Source organism: Babylonia areolata, chromosome 22 (assembly GCF_041734735.1).
Source record: "Babylonia areolata isolate BAREFJ2019XMU chromosome 22, ASM4173473v1, whole genome shotgun sequence".
NCBI lineage: Eukaryota > Metazoa > Mollusca > Gastropoda > Neogastropoda > Buccinidae > Babylonia > Babylonia areolata.
In genome coordinates this window covers 4,968,204-4,988,203 of record NC_134897.1, presented here as the reverse complement: position 1 = coordinate 4,988,203, position 20,000 = coordinate 4,968,204, and the positions used below count along the sequence as shown (strand labels likewise).

The window sequence follows — 20,000 nt, the reverse complement described above, 5'->3', positions numbered from 1 at the left end:
AGTTTAAACTTTCCCAATGGACGTATATGCGTGGGGGTGTATGTTGTGGCGATTGTGCAGGGTATGACTTCAATGGATTGTGCAGATAATATTGCCATGCATATGGTCATTTTGTAGGTTGTTTTTTGTTGTTGTTGTTGTTGTTTTTCCCACATGCATGCATCATGAGCACGTGCGTGCGACATGCTCCCACTTATGCACACGCTATGTTAATACAAACATGACACAAAAATAGGCTCCCCCCCACATACATGCATCATGAGCATGTGCGTGTAACATGCTCCCACCTGCGCACACGTTATGTTAACACAAACAGGACACAAACACAGGTGGTTGTTGTTGTTGTTGTTGTTGTTGTTGCTGTTTTGTTTTGTTTTTCCAGTGCTGCACGAACGTCGCCTCGCCGCAAGATCCCACTCACTTGACCAAGACTTACCTGTATGTCTAAATGTGTGCTTTTCTCTTGATGTACTTTTTTATTTTAACTTGTCCCGTCATGGATGATATAAATGATTGTCACTCAGTGATGGGTACTTATAAAGCAGTGTATTTTTCTTGATATGAAAGCCTTTGCTCAGTTGTACTATGTACCATGCAAACAATAGAATGAGTGGATGCCCTTTAGACTCCACTAGAAAATATAGTATAAGCCATTAATTACTTGATATAATAGCCACAATAATAATAAAATAAAATGGAAAATATAAGCATTGTTTCCATGAACTGTCAAGGACTGGGTAACGTTAAAAAGAGGAGAGATGTTTTTCACTTTCTTAGACAAAAGAAACACTCCATTTATCTCCTTCAAGATACACATTTTGACCCAAATATTGAATCGTATGTTAGATCTGAATGGGGTTACACTTGTCACTTTGCATCTCATAATTCACAATCCAGAGGTGTTGCTGTTATGTTCATTAACAACTTTGAATTTAAAATTAAAAAGGTGTACAAGGATCCTAATGGAAACTGCATAATTATTTCCTTTACAACAGTAGAAAAGGATTTCTTAATTGTAAACATTTATGGCCCAAACAAAGATTCCCCAGAATTTTATGATGAACTGGAAAAAAATATTACACAGTTTGGATACCCAAACCTGATTATTGGAGGTGACTGGAATCTAGTTCTTGACCCACATAAAGATTATTCTAATTATAAACACATAAATAACCCTAAAGCTAGAGACAAAGTAGAAGACATTATGATAAACTTAGATATGTATGATGTTTGGCGAGACTTAAACCCTGATAGTGCACGTTTTACATGGCGTAGACCATCCCCTTTTCAACAGAGCCGTTTGGACTTCTTCCTTATATCTGAATGTTTGATACAGTATGTACATGAAGCAGACATCCAATATGGCTATAGGACAGACCATTCAATGATAGTTCTTAAACTTTCATTTGGTGAAAAAATTAAACGAAAGTCTTTTTGGAAACTCAACAATTCTTTACTGAAAGATATAGATTATGTAAATGAAATCAAAGAAGAAATCAAACAAGTTATTAGAGAATATGCAGTTCCAGTATGAAGAATTAAGAAACATTCCAATGTCCGAAATACAGTTTGTAATATCAGACCAATTATTGTTAGATGTTCTATTAATGAAGATTAGATCAAAAACAATCTCATATGCCACAATGAAAAAACGTAAAACAGAGGAGGAAGAACAACAGTTAGAAATAGAAATACAGAACTTAGAAAGCAGGAATGTCAGAACATGTCAAGAAAATGATAGAATAGAAGAGAATAAGTTAAAGCTTGTAGATATTTAAAAAACGAAGATGGAAGGAGTACTCATGCGTTCAAGGGCCAGATGGATAGCAGAAGGAGAGAAAGTATCAAAATACTTTTGTAATCTTGAAAAAAGGAACTTTGTAAATAAGAGTATGAAGAAATTAGTTACAGACAAAGGAGAAGAACTCCATGAATATAATGTAATATTAAAGGAGGTTCATGATTTCTATAAACATTTATATAAAAAGAGACTTATTCAAACATGTGAAATAGCAGATATTGTTAAGGAAATGCCTAAACTTAGTAATATAGAAATAGAAAACCTTGAGGGTGAAATTACTTACGAAGAAGCTACCCAGGCACTTAAACGCATGCAGAACAATAAGAGTCCAGGTACTGACGGCTTTTCTGCCGAATTTTTTAAATTCTTTTGGAAGGATCTTGGATACTTAATTGTCAGGTCACTAAATGAAGGTTTGAAGAAAGGTGAACTGTCACAAACACAGAAAGAAGGCATAATAATTTGTATACCAAAGGGTGACAAACCAAGAAAATTTATTAAGAACTGGAGGCCGATATCTTTATTAAATGTTGTTTATAAAATTGGATCTTCTTGCTTAGCAAATAGAGTTAAGTCTGTGCTGTCCTCTTTAATTAGTGATGACCAAACAGGATTTATGTCTAACAGATTTATTGGTGACAATATTAGATTAATATATGATATGATTCATTATTTAAATTCAAAGCAGTTGCCTGGTTTATTGATTTGTATAGATTTTGAAAAAGCGTTTGATACTGTTGACTTCACTTTCATGATGAAAGTGTTAAAAGCATTTGGATTTGGTCCAATCTTCTGTAGATGGATAAGTACTTTTTATCAAAATATTAAATCAGCAGTAGTAGTACACGGAACGACGTCTTCTTGGTTTCCAGTAGAGAGAGGATGTCGTCAAGGTGATTCCATTTCACCCTACTTATTTCTTTTATGTGTTGAAATCCTTGGCATAATGATAAGAGAAAATAAACTGATTAAAGGTATTAATATTAACAATACAGATAATAAAATTGCACAGTTTGCAGATGACACTGACACCCAACTGATGACCAAAGGGGATAGAATATCGTTTGAGGAGATCATAAGGACAAGCGACTCGTTTAGTAGTTTTTCAGGATTATTTATGAATACAGGTAAAACAAGCAATATGGCTGGGTAGCAGAAAACAATGTCAAATTAGATATCTACCTCATTTAAAAATGGTGTGGAACCCACCAAAATTTAAAATCTTAGGAGTGTGGCTTACTGTTGATTTAGAAGAATGTGAGGAATTAAACTATAAAGACAAAATGTCTGAAATTAGAATGTTATTTAGAATACGGATAAAAAGACCGATTACCCCTTTAGGAAGGATAGCTGTTCTCAAGTCACTGATTTTATCAAAAATAACCCAGTTATGGATGTTTCTACCAAATCCACCTGATGAATATATTGATGAGCTGCAGAAGGCATGTTTCAAGTTCATTTGGAACAAAAAACCGGATCGAATAAATAGAAAAACAGTAATTAAAAGTACAATATTAGGAGGATTAGGAAAGTTTGACATCAAACAATTTATTAAAGGTCTTAAACTGAGCTGGATAGGTAAATTAAAGTTTTCAAACCATAAATGGACATTAATAATAAAAGAAAGCAATCCAGTTATCAAAGATATTGATAGATATGGACCCTGTCTACCAACACCTAATGATAAGAATAAGTTCTGGATTCATGTTTTCCAAGCCTACAAAGAATTTTGTCAGAAGGTCCCACTATTAAGTAGCAAAGAAGTTTTAGCAGAACCAATCTTTCTGAACCAAAATATTAAAATTGGAAGTAAGATTTTATCATACAGAAATTGGATGGAAAAGGGGGTCTGGAATATTTCTCATCTAGTGCACGGGGACAGTAGTTTCCTTTCCTATGAAGATTTTAGTCAAAAGCATGGAAATATAACAAATTTTCTTACTTTAAATGGTTGCATAAGGTCAGTTAGAAATTATATAAAAAACCTAAACATTAAAATTGATAATAACACTGCTTTGCAGATGAGAAAATCATTACAAATGATATATTCAGTGAAAAAAGGAACAAAAGTTTATTACGATACTCTAGTTAAAAACAATACGACCCCTAAATGCTGTAAGAAATGGAACGATTTGTTGCAACTGAACATTAATTGGAAACAGACATTTCAAAAAATACACAAAATAAGTGACGTTAACTTAAAATGGTTTCAAATAAGAATAGTTCATAGGATTATTGCAACAAACAAATCACTGAAACAGATGAATATCTCTCATAATGATAAATGTAGCTTCTGTGGATCACATCCAGAAACCATTGAACACCTTTTTTGGAGATGTGAGATTGTGCAGAGATTTTGGACTGCTTTCCAAACTGATATTAATAACAAATGCAATAATGTATACAATGCCCAATTATGTGAAGAATTAGTTTTATTTGGAAACTCACACGCATTTGCTACAGATGACATTTTAGATTTTATTATTTTACTTGCAAAAAACTTTCTGTACAAATGCAAATTCAATAAACAACCACCACAACTCAATGCATTTAAAACACAGCTCAGATACAGATACAAAATCGAAGAACATGCATCTTATATACTAATGAACCATCATGCTTTCCGTACAAAGTGGAACAGTTACCTTCCAATTATGGAAACTGTTACTTAATGATATTTTCGCATGTTCCATAGTTACCATTCTGTATAACAGTCCTTACTTTGTACTAACATGTCTTTATTTATTTCTCATATGTATTATTTGTTGTTGTTTTTTAACTTTTATGGTTGCTGTTGTCTTTACAATGTGATCAACCACAAGCTTTCTTTTCCAATAATGCAGAAGTGGTATACTCATGCTCATTATTATTATGACATTATAATGCCACCACTCGCTTTCGCCTTACCCTAGACACCATTACTCATTTACTGTAATAGTTGACACATTTGATGCTGTTGCTATGTTACAACTGGTCCAGGCTATTTACTATTAATGTCATCTTAAATCACCATGATTACTACAATCATTAAGGTGTAAACATTGATTGATTGAATGATTGGACAAATCTTCCTTTTTTTTTCTTTTTTTTTTTTGTTTGTTTGTTTGTTTGTTGTTGTTGTTATTGCTGTTGATGTTGTTACAGATTTGTTTTGCCTTGCTATAGTCTGTTTTGTTTTATTTTGTCTTACCTTAACTACCAGTTGGGTTTTTTTGGTTTTTTTTTTTTTTTTAATATTTATTTCTAGAAGAAATATTAATGACAATCAAGTAAAGATGGAAAAAAAAATTCATGTTTAAATCAGACATTTTCTAATAAAAAATATTGAACATAAAAAAAAGAAGTAAAGGGTGTGTCAGTTATTCGTTTTTCATTTCTTTTTTTATATTTGCTGACGGGCATCTTATTAAATAAGCCGAAAGAGAATTTTCTGTTTTGGTTGAAGCAGACAATAAAGTATTTTGAATTGAATTGAATTGAATAGCGACGATACAAGACATACAAACACATTCATACCATACATCAATACGATACTTTGAGTTCATATTCAAAGTCATCTATCGGAAGTCAGTTCATTCCCAAATAAAATTTTCACTGTACCCGCTCTAACTCGTCGAAAAACGTGGCTGGGCTCTGTGCACAAACCGTTCAGATCGTCCATCGACAAGAAGTGGGAGAAATCATAATTGGAAAAAAAAAGATAAGTTGCACATAATCTGATGGACAACAAACCAAAATAAAGTGATTACATGTTTTGTTAAACAGGTTTCCTAGAACTGAAGAAAACGACATCCATTGCTTTTTGAGTGTTTGCACCCCGCATGGCCTACATGAGGTCAGCATGATGTCATGTGGTGATGATGATATCCTTCCTGTCATCAATGGAGAGTCTACCCGCTGCCAGAGTACACACAATCCGAACTAGTACTACGGGTATAAAACCAAACCAGCAATTGACAAGACGGAGATGCCTCGGTGGTTGTCGCAATTGCCTTTCCTCTTGTAGATGCGGACTATGCTGGCATCTTTTAGCTGTTGCAGGATCTGTCCCTCGTTCCACATGGACTGGAAGAGTTCAGTCAGCTTTACTTCATGGCAGAGCCTCTTGCTTTGTATACCTCAGCAGGGATTGCATGGGATCCTGGCGCTTTGCCACAGGAGAGTTGCTTCACTGCCTTCCTGACTTCATCTTCTGTGGGGAGGAGTGAGGAGCCGGACTGGGGTCCGTATACAGCGTGAAGCGCATTGTAGAAGCGCTTTGTGTCGTGGTTGTCCGCTTAGCCCTGGATTTCATCCGCCTTCTTGCTGAACCGGCTGTCCTGCATCTCGCGAAATTTCATCTGCAACTTTCTTTTCGTGTTAGCATGAGCATTTTCCTTGGCTTGTGACGTGGGATTGTTGTGATGCACTCTGAACAGTTCATTTTTCTCTGTTATCAGTGCTTCTATTTCTTCATCATCCTCATCGAACCAGTCTTGGTTTTTTTCTGGTTGCTGGTCCGAGATTTTGGAGGGTAGTAATATAGACAACATCTCTGAAGGCCATCTATTGTTCCTCAACGCTGGTCCCATCTTCCTGTGATGTGTCTGGCAGTCTGCCTTCAAGGTCGTTGGCGAGTTCTTCTGCAACCTTGCTGCTTTTCAGCTTGGAGACATTCAGCCTTTTTGCAGTCTTCTAACACTGGGGTCTTCTGATGGGAAGAATGCGAAGCCTGAACTTAGACACACTCCAGAAGAACGTGTATCCACCACCACGTTCTGTAAGCTGACCCTTGTCTGCTAGGCGCGTTTCGCTGAGAGCTGCTGTGTCCACGCTGTAGCGAGCTAGCTCTTTTACAACCAGTGCAGTTCTTCTCTCTGGTCTGTCTGCCTTAATGTTATCCAGCAGAGTTCTCGCGTTCCAGGCACCATCACCTCCTTCTTCGTTTTTGTTTGTCGGACCGCTATGAGGGATCCCCACCAGCCACGGTAAGCTGGTCAGGGAGAAGTGAAGCAGGCTATGTTTGAGGCACCTTCCCTAGGCCCGTCCTCTATGGAGGTGAACAGAGCGATCCTAAAGAGGGCTGCTCAGACACCCAGGGGGCTGCCGAACTCCACTGCTTCTTCGGTCCAGTAGAGAGCGACCCTGGGCCGCCTGTGTGCAGGTTTGTGACAACAGCTTCCAATGTATCCACACCTGCTGCTTCGCCACTCCCCCATCGCCACAGGACTTGAGGTGTTGCGCAGGGTAATTTGAAGCCAGGACTTGCAGTTGACTTGGATTAAAGTTAGGGAGAGATGTGCATGTCGTCAGCCTCACTCTCTCGTCCCGGCCTTTCTGGGCCCAGTGGCAAGACAGAGTGGAGACAGCTGGAGATGGGTCAGGATGCAGTACATGGCCAGCAGTGCTCTGCATGTGCCTGACTGTGCCCTTTTAGCGCTCCACGGCACATCGCTGAGAATCGCCTTTCTGCCCGTTGGTTCTATGATGGTTTCTTCTGCACGGTCCGCCGAATCCAGGCTTCACACATCAGGTAGACAAGCCCTAAATGTTGTGGGTCGATGGCAGTTCTTGCGATGTGCTCGCAAGTCTTCCCACCCATTGTTGGCATCCTCATCCGCCAACGCAGCCATTGAGAGATGTCTCCTCTTCCGCCTGCACTGCCGTTTGGATGACCTCTTTGTATTTGACCCAATGGGGGTTGGTTCGTGGGCACCAGGGCGTATCAACACACAGGTGGGTCAAGCGCCACATATGTGGGCCATGTATGTATACCTAAATACATATACATACACACATACATGCATGCATACACACACAAAAGAAGAAGACGATATATATGTATGTATATATATATATATATATAATAGAGAGAGAGAGAGAGAGAGAGAGAGAGAGAATAACCACTGATCAATACCAATAAGTTAAAGAGAGAGACAGAGACAGGGACTGAGAGAGAGAGGGAGACAGACAGACAGACAGACAGACAGATACAGACACAGACGTGCCCAATGAATGTCAGAACAGCTCACAGGCGTGAAATTTGCTCCAGCAAAGCCAGCTTTCACACACCTTATAACGTCTCTTCCCCCAACCTTTCCCACACTCTTCCTGCCCCCGCCCCTCCTCCCCTCCTCCCCACCTCCCCTCCAGAAGAGAAGGACAGGGAGGGCTGTCAAGTGTGCACAATGGATGGTTCTGAATGGACCGATCTGCACGCCTGAAGGAACACTGCTCACCCCACTGACGGGATAAAACCTGGCTGAGTGCTGTGTGTAAGGTGTAGACAGCAGTCACATTCTGGGTATTCTCATCATTCACGATTGCCTTACCCCTCTCCCCTCACACACACACACACACTCACACACACACACACACACACACACATATATATATATATATAATATATATGTTTTATATATATATATATATATATATATATACTCGCGTGTGTGCGCATGGCCGCAAAGATTCAAGAATCTTTTGGGGCATGGATGACTGATGCATTGATGCACTGAGCATATTCATTTGGTATATTTGACAGGTAATTTAAAGAAATCTGAATAGTTATTCGAAACATGAAATCGGTGGTAAAAAGAACACATCGCATAAGTTACTCTTTTTTAATGATTGATTTTCCCAGCTTTCAACATCTCCCTCCACCTCCCTGTTTTAACTGAATGATAATTACAAACACATCATCAGAATTTGGATATTCCATTACAAAAGGAAATTAATCTCCAATTACACCCATACGGCAAGAGCACATTTCTCGTCGAATGCCATCTTCAATCAGTGATTTATTATTACCACATCTAAACTGAAATAAAGATACAGCATATGTATCAGGTCGGCCAAAAACATCTTTGGAATCTTTCCCAAACTCCTGCACGAACGAATGAACACACACACACAAACACTCGCTCGCACGAACTCTAAACAACACACAAGATACCAGGGAGAAATAGTAAGAACGGCAAAATAGAAACACACACACACACACACACACACACACACACACACACACACACACACACAATCGCACGCAGGCACACACACACACACACACACACACAGAGAGAGAGAGAGAGAGAGTCTGTTTCACGGAAGCCAAATGCTGGATGATAATGAGACAAGTTGTCGGAAAAGAACGTGACCAGAGTGACAAGCAGCACGGTGGCAGATAAACGGCGAGATGGGAGTGAGTCCCTTCAGATCTTCACAGGGGAATTCAATGTAATGACGAGAACTGACGATTTACTCTTTTGTCAGCAGGGAACCAATGGAGCATGGAAGGAAATGGCTGAGGCTGCGTTCATGTGGAACACTGTCAGACACTGTCAGTGCTGGTGATGACGTCATATCACTATCTTATGTCCTACCAGACACTGTCAGTGCTGGTGATGACGTCATATCACTATCTTATGTCCTACCAGACACTGTCAGTGCTGGTGATGACGTCATATCACTATCTTATGTCCTGCCAGACACTGTCAATGCTGGTGGTGGCGTCACATGTCACTATCTTCCGTCCTGCCAGACACTGTCAGTGCTGGTGGTGGCGTCACATGTCACTATCTTCCGTCCTGCCAGACACTGTCAGTGCTGTCCTGTCCTGTGGTACGGACAGTGATGTTCACGCTGAATATGCTCAGATTTGGGCCGTCTTGCATGAGGCGATCTTTGCAGCGCAAAGTTTGCTGAGTTAAGAATGTTCCAAAGTATGTGGAATTTACCTTGGAGTTGGGAACATTCTCAGTGGCACCGACATTCCTCTTTCCTCTTCCGTCCGTAACCTTGGTGTCATACTCAACCGTAGTAGGCTTCCTTCGGTCATGGCTGACCATGGATAGAGCATATCCGACCTAATGTCTAATTGGGCTCTCTGCTTGGACCAAGCAGCGTCGTCTGTGACTGTAGAGACCGATGCGAGAGAGACAGTCTATGTCGCAGCGATCACATGTGTAAGCTGATGCTGGTCTGTCGGCTCCTGTCCCTTTTCTGCGAGCTCGCTTTTCTGCTGCAGCAGCTGACAGTTTGTCCTCACCAATCCGTAGCTGATTCTTGAGAGTGCTTCTCCATTTGTTGCGTTCATCTGCAAGATCCTCCCAGGACTCAGTGTTGATCTCAAGTGCCTTCATGTCACGTTTGCAAACGTCTTTGTATCTCAGCTGTGGGCGGCCGATGCTTCTCTGCCCCGTGGCGAGCTCTCCATAAAGGATGTCTTTTGGGATGTGACCATCTTCCACGCGGCGGACGTGGCCCAGCCAGCGCAGCCGACGCTGTCTCAGCATTGTATACATGGTTGGGAGGCCTGCGCGAGTCAGGACTTCGGTGTTTGTCACCTTGTCTTGCCAGGAGATGCCGAGAATGCGCCGTAGGCTTCTCAGGTGGAAGGTATTGAGCCTTTTCTCCTGACGAGCATGTGTGGTCCACGCCTCACTGCCATACAGCAAGGTGCTGAGGACGCAGGCGTTGTATACAGCCATCCTTGTCTTCGTGGTCAGCTTGGGATTTGTCCACATTCTTTGTGTGAGGCGGGCTAGTGTTGTGGCTGCCTTCTCGATCCTCTTGTCGATCTCGGTGTCAAGGGAGAGGTTGTCGGTGATGGTGGATCCAAGGTAAGTGAATTGATGGATGGCTTCAAGCTCGTAGTCATCCATGGTGATGGCTGGTGGAGATGGCGTGTCTTGGCCTAGGACATTTGTCTTCTTGAGACTGATGGTCAGACCGAAATCTTTGCAGGCCTGGGAGAAGCGGTCCATTAGTGACTGCAAGTCCCGCTGGGTGTGGGTCACAACTGCAGCATCGTCAGCAAAGAGCATGTCTCTGATGAGGGCTTCGCGGACTTTGTCCTTGCTCTGAGGCAGGCGAGATTGAAGAGCCTGCCATCTGATCTGGTCCGCAGGTAGATCCCTTTCTGCGCTGTGCTGAACGCATGTCTCAGGAGAATAGCAAAGAAGATTCCAAATAGGATGGGGGCGAGGACACAGCCTTGTTTGACACCGCTGCGTACGTCGAAGGGCTTGGAGAGGTTACCATTAAACTGCACCGTCCCTTTCATGTTGGAGTAGAAGGACTCAATCAAGCTGTGCAGGTTTTGTTGTTTTTTTTTTTTTTGTTTGTTTTTTTTTTTTGGGGGGGGGGCAGCCTATCTTTCAAAGAGCCCTGAAAAGGCCCTATCTGCTGACTAGGTCAAAGGCCTTGGTGAGGTCAATGAATACGACATACAGGGGCATCCTCTGCTCTCTGCACTTCTCCTGGATTTGGCGAAGGGAGAAGATCATGTCTACCGTGGATCTCTCTGCTCGGAAACCACACTGTGATTCCGGGTAAACGCGTTCAGCCAGTTTCTGCAGGCGAATTAGAAGGACCCGAGCGTAGACTTTGCCTACAATGCTGAGAAGTGAGATACCTCTGTAGTTGTTGCAGTCGCTCCTTTCAACCTTGTTTTTGTAGAGAGTTATAATCTTGGCGTCCCTCATGTCCTGTGGTACAGCTCCCTCATTCCAGCACTGACAGAGGACTGTGCGCAGAGGATGCAGAAGAGCAGTCTTGCAGTTTTTAATGAGGTCTGGGGGAATTCCGTCACTGTCAGGTGCCTTGCCTGATGTCAGGCTGTTAATGGCCTTGCTGAGTTCGTCCTCAGTTGGCTCTGCGTCAAGTTCTTCCATGACCGGCATGCACTTGATGGCATCGAGGGCTGAGTTGGAACCATGTTTTCTGTGGAGTAGAGGTCGGAGTAGTGTTCTGCCCATCTCTCCATCTGCTGGCTAGGATCGTTGATTACTTCCCCAGTGGAGGATTTGAGGGGGGCAGTCTTGCACTGTGTTGGTCCCAGTGCCTTCTTGATACCATCATACATCCCTCGGATGTTGCCTCTTTCAGCAGCATTCTGTATCTCTTCGCTGAGCTCTGTCCAGTACTCATTTGCACATCGCCTGGCGTTAAACTGAACCTTACTCCTGGCGGCCCTGAGGATTTGCAGGTTCTTTTCACTGGGTGACCGTTTGTACCCGGTGAGTGCAGCGCGCTTGGCCTCAATACTGGGAGTCATCTCTGATGATTTGGCCTCAAACCAGTCGTGGAACTTCGCGGTTTTCTTCCCAAAGGTGGCCATAGCAATGCGGTGCATGGTGTCTCGTAGCGTTTCCCATCTTTCTGTGGCAGAGTCTCTGGGCTGCAATGCATCGAATTCTCTCTTAAAGGCCTCTGCGAACTGTTCTACAAGGTCTGGCTGAGACATCTTGCTGACGTCAATGCGAGAGTTCCCTTGTTTCTTTGAGTAGTGGAACTTCTTTGGTTGCAGTCTGATCTTGCAGCATACCAGAGAGTGGTCCGTGTCGTAGTCTGCGCTGTGGTAAGAGCGAGTGTGGAGAAGGTTTTTGATGGCAGCTCGTCTTACTAGGATCAGATCCAGTTGGTGCCAATGTTTTGAGCGCGGGTGCCTCCAGGAGACTTTGAATTGGGGCTTCGTCTTGAAGAAGGAGTTGGCAATGCACAGTTCATGGCAGGTACAAAACTCAAGTAGTCGCTGTCCATTCTCATTCATTTTCCCCACTACAAAGGAACCGAGACAGGTGGGCCACGAATTGTTGTCTGCACCCACTCTGGCATTGAAGTCGCCCAGGAGAACAAGTTGTTCTGTCCTGGGGATGTTCCTTATGGTTGATGCGAGATTTTCGTAGAACTCATCCTTGGCGTCTGGAGATGCGGACAGTGTTGGAGCACATACGCTGACAAGAGTGACATAGCATTCAGAGGTGTTGAGGCGGAGAGTTAATAGTCGTTCTGAACCGCCGCTGCCTGGTTCGATCATGTTCAGCAGGTTGTTACTGACTGCAAAGCCTACTCCGTACTCTCTTGGGGCATCAGAGCTCTTTCCTTGCCAGAAGAAGGTGTAGTCCCTCTCCTTTAGTGTTCCTGAGTCAGCCAGCCGTGTTTCCTGCAGAGTGGCAATGTCCACATTTAGTCTCTTCAGCTCGCTGTTTATGACGGCCGTCTTTCTGGCGTCGCTGATGTCTTGCAGGTCTTGGGAGAGCCCAGGCATCATTGTCCGGACATTCCAACAGGCCAGTTTCATTGTTGATCCTTTTCTTGAAGTTTTCTTTTTGCCTGGTGCGGAAATTAACGACCTGCTTGTCGGATATTCTCCTAATCTTCATACACCCATAGAAGAAGGCAGGTCGTGGCGGGACAGCACCTAACTGGCTGGGGGCTGCCCAGCTTGGGCGGGCGGTAGCTGTCCAGTGGGACGCGAGGGTCTTTCCCACCGTCAGAAGCAACCCCTGGCGTCGGCTCTACGCCAACTGAGCACTAACTCATAACCGGTACCTGTTCCTTCACGTGTTGTTCCGACGCTAGTGCTAGTAGTGAAGCTGGAGTGTCCTCTCCAGGTTTTAAGTGCAAGGTGTTTGTGGATGGATGGACGGATGTAAGCCTGGGCAATGTAATATGGAAGACAGACTGCTGCCCATGCAGCTTGTCCCCCCTCTCCACTTCGCTGACAGATCCAAAGGAACAGCAAGGCTGTTACATTTTGGTGCCAACGCGGCTGCAGGAGCTGCCGGAAAGTGACAAAGTTTGCCATCCAACCGCCTTAGGGGCCCCACACCGGATTTTCTGTCAGGGCTTACTCCCTTAGCTAGGTGGCCGCAGGTCGCTCTCCAGGGCTGTCGCCCTTTGATGGGTCATTTAATTCCACCAGGGTGTCTAGCCACCCTCCTCACCATCTTCCTGAGAGGACTGGTGGGGGTGCTGGTTTAGTCGCCAGCATTTCGACCTTGTAACAGGTAGCACTGGGATCCAGGTTACCAGTAGCAGATATATCTATCTGACCTGACATACTCAAACAGTCTCTTTCCTATCAGCAGCATGTTGCGAATATATGCAACTTGTGTTACTTTGAAATTCACAGAATTGCATCCATTCGTCTTCTCCTGACTGAAGATGCAACCAAAACTCTCCTCTGTGTCTTTGTGCTGTCCTGCGTGGATTATCGTAATTCTTTTCATGTCGGTTCACCCAGCTACCTCATTGGTCCCAGTACAAGGAAGAATTATTTACAAAGTCGTCTCTCTTTGTTTCAAGTCTATTGAGGCTACTGGTCCACAGTATATTTCTGATCTCATTCATCCTTACATATCCTCACGCCAACTCCGTTCTTCTTCTGACAACCGCCTGCTTAGGATCTCCCCCCCCCCCCCCCCCCCCCGATCGAACCAAAACATATGACCAACGCAGTTTTTCATACCGAGCCCCCATTTTTTGGAATCAACTTCCAGCCTTTAACTTCCAGCCTTTCTGTCACTCATCTTCGCTGCAGTCTTTCAAATCCAGTATGAAGACCCACCTTTTCCCCTCCAGAATAATTCTTAACAGCTTATGCCTTTCCAGTATGAACTAAAAAGACTATTAGTGAGAGAGTCAGTTTGAGAGTTTCAGAATTTGTAAGTTGAAATTTTGATTGTGGACTATTTATGATTGTGTGCTGTGACGTGTGTGTGTGTGTGTGTGCGTGCGCGTGCGCTCGTGTTTGTGTGTGTGTGTGTGTGTGGGGGGGGGGGGGGGGGGGGGCAGGGTGTGTGTGTGTGTGAATAGAAATGCTTGGTATCCTGTGTTCAGGTTTTCCTGTTATATATTTACGAGCGTGTTGTATTTGTAAACGCTGTTGTGCGGCGGCTGTGTTGCTGTTGTGTGGTGGCTGTTGTGTGGTGGCTGTGTGGCTGTTGTGTGGTGGCTGTGTGGCTGTTGTGTGGTGGCTGTTGTGTGGTGGCTGTGTGGCTGTTGTGTGGTGGCTGTTGTGTGGTGGCTGTGTGGCTGTTGTGTGGTGGGGCTGTGTGGCTGTTGTGTGGTGGCTGTGTGGCTGTTGTGTGGTGGCTGTTGTGTGGTGGCTGTGTGGCTGTTGTGTGGTGGCTGTGTGGCTGTTGTGTGGTGGCTGTGCGGCTGTTGTGTGGTGGCTGTTGTGTGGTGGCTGTGTGGCTGTTGTGTGGTGGCTGTTGTGTGGTGGCTGTGCGGCTGTTGTGTGGTGGCTGTTGTGTGGTGGCTGTGTGGCTGTTGTGTGGCTGTTGTGTGGTGGCTGTGTGGCTGTTGTGTGGCTGTTGTGTGGTGGCTGTGTGGCTGTTGTGTGGTGGCTGTGTGGCTGTTGTGTGGTGGCTGTTGTGTGGTGGCTGTGTGGCTGTTGTGTGGTGGCTGTGTGGCTGTTGTGTGGTGGCTGTTGTGTGGTGTGGTGGCTGTTGTGTGGTGGGGCTGTGTGGCTGTTGTGTGGTGGCTGTTGTGTGGTGGCTGTGTGGCTGTTGTGTGGTGGCTGTTGTGTGGTGGCTGTGTGGCTGTTGTGTGGTGGCTGTTGTGTGGTGGCTGTTGTGTGGTGGCTGTGTGGCTGTTGTGTGGTGGCTGTTGTGTGGTGGCTGTGTGGCTGTTATGTGGTGGCTGTTGTGTGGTGGCTGTGTGGCTGTTGTGTGGTGGCTGTGCGGCTGTTGTGTGGTGGCTGTTGTGTGGCTGTTGTGTGGCTGTTGTGTGGTGGCTGTTGTGTGGCTGTTGTGTGGTGGCTGTGTGGCTGTTGTGTGGTGGCTGTGTGGCTGTTATGTGGTGGCTGTTGTGTGGTGGCTGTGTGGCTGTTGTGTGGTGGCTGTGCGGCTGTTGTGTGGTGGCTGTTGTGTGGTGGGGCTGTGTGGCTGTTGTGTGGTGGCTATGTGGCTGTTGTGTGGTGGGGCTGGGTGGCTGTTGTGTGGTGGCTGTTGTGTGGTGGGGCTGTGTGGCTGTTGTGTGGTGGCTGTGTGGCTGTTGTGTGGTGGCTGTGTGGCTGTTGTGTGGTGGCTGTTGTGTGGTGGCTGTTGTGTGGTGGCTGTTGTGTGGTGGCTGTTGTGTGGTGGCTGTGTGGCTGTTGTGTGGTGTCTGTTGTGTGGTGGCTGTGTGGCTGTTGTGTGGTGGCTGTTGTGTGGTGGCTGTGTGGCTGTTGTGTGGTGGCTCTGTGGCTGTTGTGTGGTGGCTGTGTGGCTGTTGTGTGGTGGGGCTGTGTGGCTGTTGTGTGGTGGGGCTGTGTGGCTGTTGTGTGGTGGCTGTTGTGTGGTGGCTGTGTGGCTGTTGTGTGGTGGCTGTTGTGTGGTGGGCTGTGTGGCTGTTGTGTGGTGGCTGTGTGGCTGTTGTGTGGTGGCTGTGTGGCTGTTGTGTGGTGGGGCTGTGTGGCTGTTGTGTGGTGGCTGTTGTGTGGTGGCTGTGTGGCTGTTGTGTGGTGGCTGTGTGGCTGTTGTGTGGTGGGGCTGTGTGGCTGTTGTGTGGTGGCTGTTGTGTGGTGGCTGTGTGGCTGTTGTGTGGTAGCTGTTGTGTGGTGGCTGTGTGGCTGTTGTGTGGTGGCTGTGTGGCTGTTGTGTGGTGGCGGTTGTGTGGTGGCTGTGTGGCTGTTGTGCGGTAGCTGTTGTGTGGTGGCTGTGTGGCTGTTGTGTGGTGGCTGTGTGGCTGTTGTGTGGTGGCTGTGTGGCTGTTGTGTGGTGGCTGTGTGACTGTTGTATGGTGGCGGTTGTGTGGTGGCTGTTGTGTGGTGGCTGTGTGGCTGTTGTGTGGTGGCTGTGTGGCTGTTGTGTGGTGGCTGTGTGACTGTTGTGTGGTGGCTGTGTGGCTGTTGTGTGGTAGCTGTTGTGTGGTGGCTGTTGTGTGGTGGCTGTGTGGCTGTTGTGTGGTGGCTGTGTGGCTGTTGTGTGGTGGCTGTGTGACTGTTGTATGGTGGCGGTTGTGTGGTGGCTGTTGTGTGGTGGCTGTGTGGCTGTTGTTATGCACTCTGTATTAAAGTCATTTGGACCCTGAGGTATATCTGGTGGAACGGGGCTGGGGCATGGAGTATACTTGACCCCTTCTCGAATGTATATAGCTGTGCTGATTTTCTCATTGGTATCCACCTTCTGATGTAATGGCGGAAAGTAATAGTGATCAAATTTAGGAAGTTTATCTCGCTTTTCATTTAGAGATTGAAGGACTAGCAAATGGTAATTATGATTCGCCAGATGTTGCACTAAGTGATCACAATTTGTACCAATAGATCGACAGTTCCACTGAAACACATTTAGGTTGTTGTCGACCGTCATTGCCCGATAAAGTTCTGTGATTGTCTATTGTTGATCACAGTTCCAAAAAGTTAACTAATTTAACGCAACACACACACAAAAATACATTAAACTATAATACAAAAAAAAACAATAATAAAAAATAATAAATAAATAGAAAGAATCGGTAGGTTATGAATCAATATACTAAATGAGTATGTATTAATGATTATAGTGTTTAGAACAGAGATAAAATAGTAGAACAGTACACAGCAGAGCGTCCTGGTGTTCACGTGGGAATAAATCAGATCTGAACACAAGTAAAATTCTCCTGGTGATCAGTACGAAGACCAGTTTATCAGGTTGCTGAATGGGTTGTACCACGTAGGCTGGCGGAAGGCGGGGTAGGCGTGGTGTTGATAGTGCTGCGCTGGTCGGGCAGGTCTCCTGGGGGTCTCCCACAGCTGGTCCCTGACAGCACGCCCCACGTTCCCTGCTAGTAGACTGGTCCCCTTCCTGGTGAGGCGTGTGTGTGTGTGTGTGTGTGTGTGTGTGTGTGTGTGTGTGTGTGTGTGTGTGTGTATGTGTGAGAGAGAGAGAGAGAGAGAGAGAGAGAGACAGAGACAGAGAGAGAATCAGAATCAGAATCAGACTCCGATTCATTGATTCATAGATTCATATTTATTTGTCATGAAAACCGTGAATGAAAGGTTTATATACAAACAATAAAGGGAGTGTGTGTGTGTGTGTGTGTGTGTGTGTGTGTGTGTGTGTGTGTGTGTGTGTGTGTGTGTGTGTGTGTGTGTGTGTGTGTGTTCTTTGTCTCTTTGCTTGCTCTTTGACTTTTTAGTGGAGATACCTTTCTTCAATACCCCCTTTTTCTTTCTTGTTTCTCTTCTGTTTCTTCTTTCTTCCATGTTCATTATCTAAAAAATTATAATTTAAAGTTTTATTCATCCTTTCACTCCAATTGCTTATGGAGGACTGCTATCAAATAATACTTTTATGCCCCAAAGAAGACATCCAAATACTTAACGCTATAACTTGATAAGAAAACGCATATTATGTTTCAAATGACAATTGGCATTTGAATGTGCAAATTTGATAAACGTACTTATAGCTAACAAATTCCATCTGCTTCCTATGAACAAAAAGCAAACAAACAAAAAAACAAAAATGAAAACCGACTTCGGGGATAAATACTTTTCATGCACATGCTTTTTCGGAAGTCATTATACTTTGTGCATTCCATTATGAAATAGAACTCATCCCCAGTCACAGCCATATTACAAATCGTGCGTAACCGCAACTCCCGTGGTGTGCCACTACGTCACTTTCTATGTCCAACTCAAGATTACTAAGCGTAATTCATCAAAAGCAATCACTGTGCATCAGAGCGACTGAACTTCTCTAGGAACGAACTTCATGTTCAAAGATAATATCAATTAAAACAGGTGTTCCATATCGGAAATTTTAGTTGCAAATAAGACAACAGTTTTATCCAAGCAACAAGTTAATTGATTACTTTCCAGTTTTGAATAAAAGCCCATTGGTAACAAATATTGTGTGAAGTAGATTCCTCGCAGTTCACATACCCTTCATTCTAATGTTGTTAATCTTGGCACTCTTCAAATATCAATGTATTTCAGAGAAAAAGAAGAGGGGGTAAAAAATGTCCCAGAGGATATAAACTGGCCTAGGCCAAACTATACCCCAGGTATGATGTAGCCCAGGCTAGTTTATAGGGGGTATATTCTGGCCTGGGCAAACATGGCCAGGGTAAGATCTAGCCTGTTACACCGGGCTTGTGACGCTATACATACATACAAAGCGTAGAGCTCAAAGGGGACGTAAGGGACCAGTGAGACCCCAAAGGCAGACAGCCAGTGACCACTGACCAACACATAGGTTTATCATGGACTGGCGGCCACCAGCACTGTTGTCAGGAACAGGCTGGTACAACACCAATTTGTTTTCCTTCCACCCTCTTCTGGGTCATTATTTTTGCATCCATCTCATTTATTTCCCCTTGTCTCTCCGTACCCCCGTCCTCCACCTCCTATCCTCCTCCCTCCATGCGTACAGATTATGTTACAATGCTCAGGTGGAGGTGGTGATAATAGCAATCTGTCCAGTACTTTGGCCGACAAACATGAACAATCTGATTACGAACTTTAATAAAATTGTTAATGCCCCCTCCCCCTACCTCTCTCTGTGTGCGTGTGTGTGTGTGTGTGTGTGTGTGTGTGTGTGTGTGTGTGTGTGATGGAGAGAGAGAGAGAGAGATAGACCGTGCGCGTGTGCACATAACAATCTCCTGTTGACTACTTGGACAACAACTATCAAGCATGAGCAGTGTCGATGAACAATTAAGAAATCGACAGCGGGTCGATGGCACCACAGGTCCTGGGAAGGTCAGCAAGACGCTGAGCAACAGTGGTGACATATGGACAGAGAAGATGGAAACATGAGTAAATGAGTGATCCACTTCTTACTGTCCAAGGGACATGTTCGGGAGGGAGTGGGGGGCCGGGGGGGTGGAGGGAGAAGAGGAGTGAGACAGAGGTCATTTAAAGCTAAAAAAAAACAAAAACACACACACACACACACACACACAAAACAACAGCAAGTAGATCTTTTATGGTCCTCTTAACACATCTCTACTTCATCAAGTTCACATTGGTGTTGCGGCCACTTATACCACCAATACTACCATACCACACTACTGCCGTTGCTGCGGCTGCATAACCCGTGCTACTTTTGGCAGTGGCAATAATTGTACTGTTAAATATGCTTCTCCTGACGCGGTTTCAATGGCTAGGACTTCAATTTCCAGAGGACAGAGCGCTCCCTGTGCCAAATACAGAATACACAAGTGCCGGGAACCACTTCCTTCCTGCATTAAGTGGGCTTTGAATGGTAATCAGGGTGCTAGTCTTTCGTAAAGCAAACAGAAGTCCCGCCGTGTGTAGCATGCATACAAGGCACGTAAAAGGACCTTCGTCAACAAGAAAGTGGTTTCAGGCAAATTTCTGCAGAATCCACTTTAAAATGATAGTAGCCTGCGTAGTTAAACAGGGATACATGAGCTCGGTGCACTCACTTCTCGTAGTGCGATAGATAAACAAATATGCATAAAGAGACAAGACAGAAACAAAAACAACAGGAAATGTGGTTTAGATTCA

The 20,000-nt window shown here is 44.6% G+C and overlaps 1 protein-coding gene across 8 annotated transcripts in view; it reads right to left on the bottom strand.

Moving 5' to 3' along the window:
- Positions 1-20,000, bottom strand: part of LOC143297438 (uncharacterized) — a 97,926-nt gene that overhangs the window by 44,399 nt on the left and 33,527 nt on the right. The window contains exon 1 of one of the 8 annotated variants that reach the window (XM_076609799.1): positions 17,197-17,269. The exons of 6 other annotated variants lie outside the window; for them this stretch is intronic. The gene's annotated coding sequence lies outside the window, so the exon portion shown is untranslated. Of the gene's footprint in view, positions 429-17,196; positions 17,270-20,000 lie in introns of those variants that run through there. One more of the 8 variants, XM_076609800.1, reaches the window with a different exon arrangement.